Below are 7,591 nucleotides of genomic sequence, written 5' to 3'. Positions count from 1 at the left end.
CACATAATAGATGCTCAAGAAATGTTGGCCGAATGAGTGCTGACTGAAGGGAATACATCTCTGATGGAGGGATTCCAAATACTCTCTAGAACCAGATATTCACTCTCTACCTGTATTCCAGGCAGTCAGGTTCACCCCAACTCTCCAAAGATGGGCAGACTCGCGTATTTCTTCTATTCCTCACAGCCTTAAATTCTCAGTCCCCTTCTATCTGTTTTCCTTTCACATTTCTTTTCATTTCACGTTCTGCAACCAAAGGCAAAGTTCACCCTCCCACCTTTTCACTTCCTGATTCATGTCTCATTATAGATTGACAGTGCCCGCCCACAGCCTCTCGGGTTGCTGCTTTACTCGCCTGCAATTCAGGCTCTTCTTCCCTCTCATGGTTCTGCTCTCCCAGAACCAGGGCTGCCTGCCACCGGTTCTGCTTGGACGCTGAGTTCCTCTGCTGGACAAGAGCTGCCCCACACACCCTGACTTGGCTCGGAGAGGCTTTTCTGGGGGAAATGGGACCCTGGAATAAAGTCATGTTCTTGAATGGATCTTCACTTACTGTTGTCAGTGGTACCTGAACACATTCGAATCAATAGTAACAAGCTCTCCGTTCCATCAGGAAACAAGTTTAGTAAAGAGGATGACGCACAGTCATGCCTCCTTTTGTTCTGGATGTCAGGACTAACCTTGAATTTGTACATCAATATGACAACAGCAAAACATGTAAAAACCTGAAGCCACAATGATGACAAACTGTCCCTGAATTGCACGTGTGTTTTACAGAAAATTTCTCCTAGAATAACTCTTTCTGACAGCAAGAATCAAATGATACTTTACTTTTCAACAGCTGCTCAATCTCAAAGCTGGGGGCAGCCATTTTTTACACTGTCATCGGCCACCTTGCCAACTTTATGGGATGGAAGCTCTGAACACTCCAGACCGAGGCGAGGCTGCCGTGGACATGCGCTATGTTCTGCAGGCTCATTACATCTGTGAAACTTCAGCATCCACATTCGTCACAAACCCCTCTCACTCGAACCCACCATTCCTCACGCTGCAGGACCTACCTGTCTTAAACCCCATAGCTTCATTCTCTGCCCTCCCTCCCCACTATATAAAAGTAGCAGCTCCCATGCGCCTATCCCTTCATAGATTCCGAGTAGCTCTACGTGCCTCCTATAGAGCAGGCGTCTCTGTCCACATGTTATACACAAGCAGCACTAACTACAATACAAGGGACTGCAAGGCTCATAGCGGGATACAGAGAGGCTAGGTTTGAGCCCAGGCCCCAGACCCCGCAGCCAGGGTTCAGGCTTCCCATCTGTGCTCTCTGACTCAGCCCCGCAGCACTCCTCACCTCCCAGTCGATCAGTTCAGTTCAGCCGCTCAGTCGTGTCCGACTCTTTGCAACCCCATGGACCGCAGCACGCCAGGCCTCCCTGTCCTTCACCAACTCCTGGAGCTTACTCAACCTCATGTCCATTGAGTTGGTGATGCCATCCAACCATCTCTTCCTCTGTCATCCCCTTCTCCTCCAGCCCTCAATCTTTCCCAGCATCAGGGTCTTTTCCAAGGAGTCAGTTCTTCGCATCAGGTGGCCAAAGGATTGGAGTTTCAGCTTCAGCATCAGTCCTCCCAATGAATATTCAGGACTGATTTCCTTTTGGATAGACTGGTCTCAGTCAATACTTCTGCAGATAAATCCTTCTCTTTTCATGCTGCAGAAATGTCTTTTTCCTCACCCCAACTGCATAGCCATATTGTCCCCTTGGTGGATGTGCAAGGCATCTATTTCAGGTTGAGGCACCAAACAGATGCTCTGTGCTCCAGCTCCCTGCCTCCTCTGTGCTCTTGATCCACACCTTGCCTATCACACTTCTTGCTTTGGAGTTACTTGCTTGTGCGTCACTCTCCTCTAAAGGGATCCTCCAGAACAGGGACCGTGTCTTACTCAGCTCTATTGCCCCAGATTTTAGCACATTTGATACAAAAGTTTTCAATCAAGATAGGTAGTCTTTGAGATGTCAAATGAGTGACAGTCGTGTCCAGAAGAGGGAGCACCCTTTCTGGTCCAGATCCAAACTCCATCCCAGGCCCACGGGCACTACCCCAGCTACACAGTCCTCTCCAGAGCTGGCCAGTCAGGGGCCTGCCGAACAGCTACAACTCACTTCAGGATCTTAAGTCCCAGGGACCCCCCAGTATCACTGCTCCAAGAGCCTTGGAGAAAACTCAGAGAACCAAAGAGGTGCTGGAGTTGGCAGGCACACGAATAGAGGAGAGTAAAGCTCTCCAGAGGGCAGAGGAGGGTCGGAGTGCTGGGAGGAGTACCCACTACATCTCCAGTCCAAACCCTGATGTGGCTGAGCCTCAGAAGTCTCTGAACTAAGTGCTCCTGCTCTGAGGCCCCTACGAGGAAGGCGGTGGCTGAGTCAAGAAAGGGCTTTCATATCGATCTGGAATTACACTCTCTATAAGCAAAATCTCAAGCTCCCTGAAAGCTGGCCCAGCTGTACTTTGTTTTATCTCCATAATCTTCACTCCAAACCCCGCTTCTAGTTGGGGCCTCCCTCCTAAATACACACACACACACACACTCCTAGGACCAAGTTCAAATGTCTACCACAATGATGGGACTAGAGTCTTCTCAGCTGTCTGTGCAAGTCAGTTAAATGTAACTAAGGTGCTAAGGCCTCCTCTGTATCCAGCACAGTTCTGGGCATACGAACCTGAACAAGCGTGGCTCCTGCCCACATAGAGCTCTCAATCAAGGAAATCAGATGAACCCATAGAGAAAGTAGTGTTAGTCACTCAGTTGTGTCCAACTGTCTGCAAACGAGTGGACTGTAGCTCGCCAGGCTCCTCTTTCTATGGAATTCGCCAGGCAAGAATACTGGACTGGGTTACCATTTCCTTTTCGAGGGATCATCCTCACACAGGAATCAAACCCAGGTCTCCTGCATTGTATGCAGATTCTTTACCATCTGAGCCACAAGGGAAGCCCCTATATAGAAGTTACTGCTGCTGCTGCTACTGCTAAGTTGCTTCAGTCGTGTCCGACTCTGTGCAACCCCATAGACAGCAGCCCACTAGGCTCCTCTGTCCCTGGGATTCTCCAGGCAAGAATACTGGAGTGGGTTGCCATTTCCTTCTCCAATGCATGAAAGTGAAAAGTGAAAGTGAAGTCACTCAGCCGTGCCCAACTCTTAGTGACCCCATGGGCTGCAGCCTACCAGGCTCCTCCGTCCATGGGATTTTCCAGGCAAGAGCACTGGAGTGGGGTGCCATCGCCTTCTCCGATATAGAAGTTAAGGAAGTTGTAAAAAGCAATAGAAACGCTGTGGAATTAAGAAAGAGAAGGAGCCAGTCCTCTTAAAGAGGATCGGAGATGGCTGAAGCGGCTTAGCACGTACCCGCGTACCTTGAATATTTACTTTCAAACTTGATCCCCAGTGGGAGCCCCTGACCTCAGTCTTGGTATCAAATCTAAACACGCAGACTTCAATAAGAAGTTGTGAATCGGGGCAGTGTTCCACGGGAATGGTGGCACGTGGGGCCTCTCGGGGAATTGAGAATATTCCCACACCACTTAATAGGTAGGGATAGTGGGAAGCAGTGTGGCCAGAGGACTTGGGGATCAGAACACGTGGGACTATAAAGTGCCAAGCCAAGGGCTTCCAGTGGGATGGAGCTGGCAGGGCGGACCACTGAAGGCTTCTAAGGAGTGAACTGATCCGATCAGGTCTCAGCTGGTTTCCCTGAGACCTGTGTCTTCACTCCAGGAAGCAATCACCCTGCAAGGAACATAGTGTTCCTCCTATTCTTAAACGATGAGGAAGGCGTTCGCTGCCTCTGTGGTCTGTCTGAGCTCCTGGGGGTCGGTCTCTGTGTGGTTATCTCCGAGGGCCTTCAATGCCAAGTAGGCCACTAGATGCTGAACACGGCCAGGTGAGCACGGCACCTCATCCCCCGGTGAGAGGACCACCAGGCCTGTGTGTGCAGTGCCTTCTACCTAACCGATTCGGGTCCCCAGATGGCAAATACGGTGTTCCTTTTGTTCACAACACATTCTCTATCTTCCCTGAAGTCTTCCCAAGGAGAACGCATTGCTACTCAGTGACATGTAGCCATTTTCATTACAAACATATGGTATTGACCAACCCCTGCGAATGGCTTACCACTGAGCAACACATACTCACTTGTCCAGCCCAAATGACAATGTGTGTTAGCCAGTGGAGGGCCGTGAGTGACCCATCCTTGCGGTGCAAGGGCATACACACGAAAGCAGGTAAACTCGAATCATTAGAGGCAAGAAGGAAGGGTGCTGTGGTCAACCTTGCTCTTTAATCAGAGGAAATGCAAGTGGATGTTCCCTCGCTAATGACACTCACGTTCCGCCGCATACTGACTTATCTGGATTAGCGGGCTTGGGTGGAGCTGGAGCAGAAACTGTGAAGTCAGAAGAAGTAAGCCTTCTTTTCTTGTGGCTTCTGGGTTATCGGGGACTAAGGAGTGTTTCCATGGTAGAATAGATAATCAGATAATTACAGGGAACATATTTTTAATATAAAAATTGGACATATGGTTTGACAAGTGTGGAAAATATAAGAGAGTTTAAAAAAAACACACATTGAAAATCTGGACTGTTCCTGAACAAGCTTTGACATGTGGTCAGCTTCACGTAGTGCCCTCACTTAGAGACGAATACAGTGCCTGTAATTCAGGATAAACCAATGAACACAAACCACTAATCACAACTCTGGTTCACCTGTGATCTGCATGTAAGACCTCATCAGCATTGCTCAGCTGAGCCTCTGTGCGACTCTCAGCAGCTCAGCCAGTGACTCAGAGGTCTCCGCGTCCTGGAGGTGAGGGAGCCTCCATCTCTGTGAGGACACAGGACAGCTCTGGCCAGGGCAGCACCTGGGCGAGACTTCGAAGCTGATCAAGTTAAGGCGGGCGGGTTACACAGTGTCCTCCCAGGGAGCTTTCTCAGAGGGGGTTCTCCATCTCGTTTGTGGACAGTTCCCATCAGGATGAAGTCACGGCTTTCCTCGCTACCTAAGAATTATTTTGTTCTCATCCACAAAATGCTCAGTTAGTCTCAATCACCCCGATACACATGTAGACACACCTCCGACATAATCCACCACTCTCTCTCACACACACACACACACACACGCACGCACACACACGTAAGAGCAGGTTCCATTTGGTTGTAGCTTTTGGAAGGGATGCAAAAAAGAGCCAGATTTTCATAGGATGCCAGACAAGCCCTCTGGCCCCTGAAACTTCACACCTGTCTCCTGCCAGCACTCTAAGTGCCATCTGCTTCCCTAGGAAAGCCAGACACAAGGCCCCCCTCTTTCTGCCTTTGGTAGATGAAAAGAAAACCTGGCATGGGGAGCCTTAATTGCTCAGAAATAACCCCATGGTATGCAACATACAGTTACATGAAGATCCGAAGAGAAAGCCTTGGCAGTCTTCTTACAAACATTCAGATAATGGTTGGGACATGCAAAAGAGAAACTATTTAAGGACTCAACCGCATCCCATATTATTTCCACTGCCAAGAACTCCACCAGTGAGGAGCTCTGAGTGTGCGGTAGAAAGTCCCCCAGCAAAGGCACGGGAAGCATCCAGGCAGGATTGTCCTTTTTCATCTACCTCACACTGGGGTTGCGAGGCTCTCCTAGAGCTCTTTCTGTTAATACCACCTCACACAAATAATCTTACTCCTTGGTGCTACTTGTAAAATCGACTTCTAACTCCAGTTTCGAGGCCAGAGCAGAGGGAAATGCCCTCTTCCAGGCCTGAGCGAGAGCAGCCACACAAAGCAGGGAGGCGTGAGAGAAGCAGCAGGGGTTCTCGTGTGGAGAGTCGGCGCAGGACTGTCAAGGCCGGAGGACGCTCGAGGGCAGGGTTTATCAGCGGTGCCCTCTTGACATTTGGGGCTGGATGCTTCTTTGCCATTGGGAGGTTTTCTGTGTGGGGTGGGATGTTTCAAGCATTCTTGGCCTCAATTCATTACATCCCAGACATCCTGCTCCCCAGTAAAACAGCCAGAAATATCTTCAGACGTTGTCCAATGTCTCCTGGGGTTGAGGGAGGGGCCGGTGGGTAGGGCAGTTTCACCCCTTTGGAAAACCACTGAACTAGAGAGTCTCACAAAGTCTCTTCAAAGCCCACTGGGGTATGTAGGTGGCAGAGAACGTTCTGATAGCATTGCATTAATTGCAGAGAATGATATTCACTTGCTTGTGAGCGATGTCTCCCACTAGACTGCATTTCAGTGACGACAGGCGTCGTCTCCCTCTGAGCCCTGCCGTCTCTCCAGCCCACAGCCTGGTGCCTGGCACAGGCGTCAAAGGGAGGGGTCAATGCCTGGATGAAGCAGGCTGCACCCGTTCTCCTTCCCAGCCTCGAGCTCCCTGTGCCAAGTGCTGGGTCTTTGTGTTGGTGGTGGGGGTAGGAAGGATAACTTCACAAAACTAATAAAATAAATGACTAAATAAATGGAACCTCTCGTCTAAAGAACACAGAGATAAGATAAATCATTCTGAGTCCTGGGAAAATTATCTCCACCATCCTGCCCCACTTTCTCCGTTCAGCCAGAAAACACTTTAATTTATCTTGTGAAATTTTTCATCCACCAGACGAACATTAAGTATTTCTTTCTTCTTTTTTTTTTTTTTAAATATTCTTCTCTCTACAAAGGTGGGTTGGCTCTTGACTCATTGGAATAAAAGCTCCATTAGCCTCACTGCACGTAAGGCTCGTGAGGTTGGCCTGGATTCAGGGCCGGCAGAAGGATAAAGAAATCTGACACTCATTCTTCATGTAATTAGAGTTGGTAAAATAAACTGTGTGCATTTCATTAAGGGAATGGATCCATCAGGCCCAAGACAGGGCGGGAATCCCATGCTCACTATATCAGCCTTTTGTCTCAAATTAACCCCCAGCTGATAAAAAAGGTTCCTGTGGAGTCCCTGGGGAAAATTCCTGTGCCCCACCACCTCTGGCCCTTCATGCCATTTAGTTTCTGAGTCCACATAGTTTTGCTCAGCTGGCTCAGACTCAGCAAACACTACACACAGTTGTCTGCTTGTACACAACACATGTTCTCCAAATCCCTGTGTCAGACGCGGCTCTCGCCCCTGTAACATGATGGCGTTTGCCAGCAGATACCCAGGAATCCTCCCCTGGCCAAGAAGGCACTGGTTTTTCATGCATGTCAAGAGCCAGGACGGGTTTGCACTGAGAAACCCACACTTGTGACCCGCCTTGGGGCAAGTGGCAAAAGGAATGACATTGCTGATGGGGCGTCAATAGAATAATCTGTGATGTAGCAATAGTTTCTTTTTGAAAAGCAAATGCCCCTTCCTAAATTCAAACTATGGTGTTTACCTGTTAATATCCTGCTTGCTGGATCCAACCAACCCTAACTCAGCTTTCAAAAAACGCCAAGGTCTTGGAAGCGTCCAACGTTCTTGGATTACCAACCAAAAGCTGCAGTCATAGCTCTGTGTGGTCTCCCTGTCTGCCATCTTACCATGCCCTCACTTTGGCTAACTTAAAATCAGTCTAAATCTCCTCT

The sequence above is a fragment of the Bison bison genome, unplaced genomic scaffold (assembly GCF_000754665.1).
Source record: "Bison bison bison isolate TAMUID 2011002044 unplaced genomic scaffold, Bison_UMD1.0 scf7180017864067, whole genome shotgun sequence".
NCBI lineage: Eukaryota > Metazoa > Chordata > Mammalia > Artiodactyla > Bovidae > Bison > Bison bison.
Note: the sequence above shows the minus strand (reverse complement) of the source record.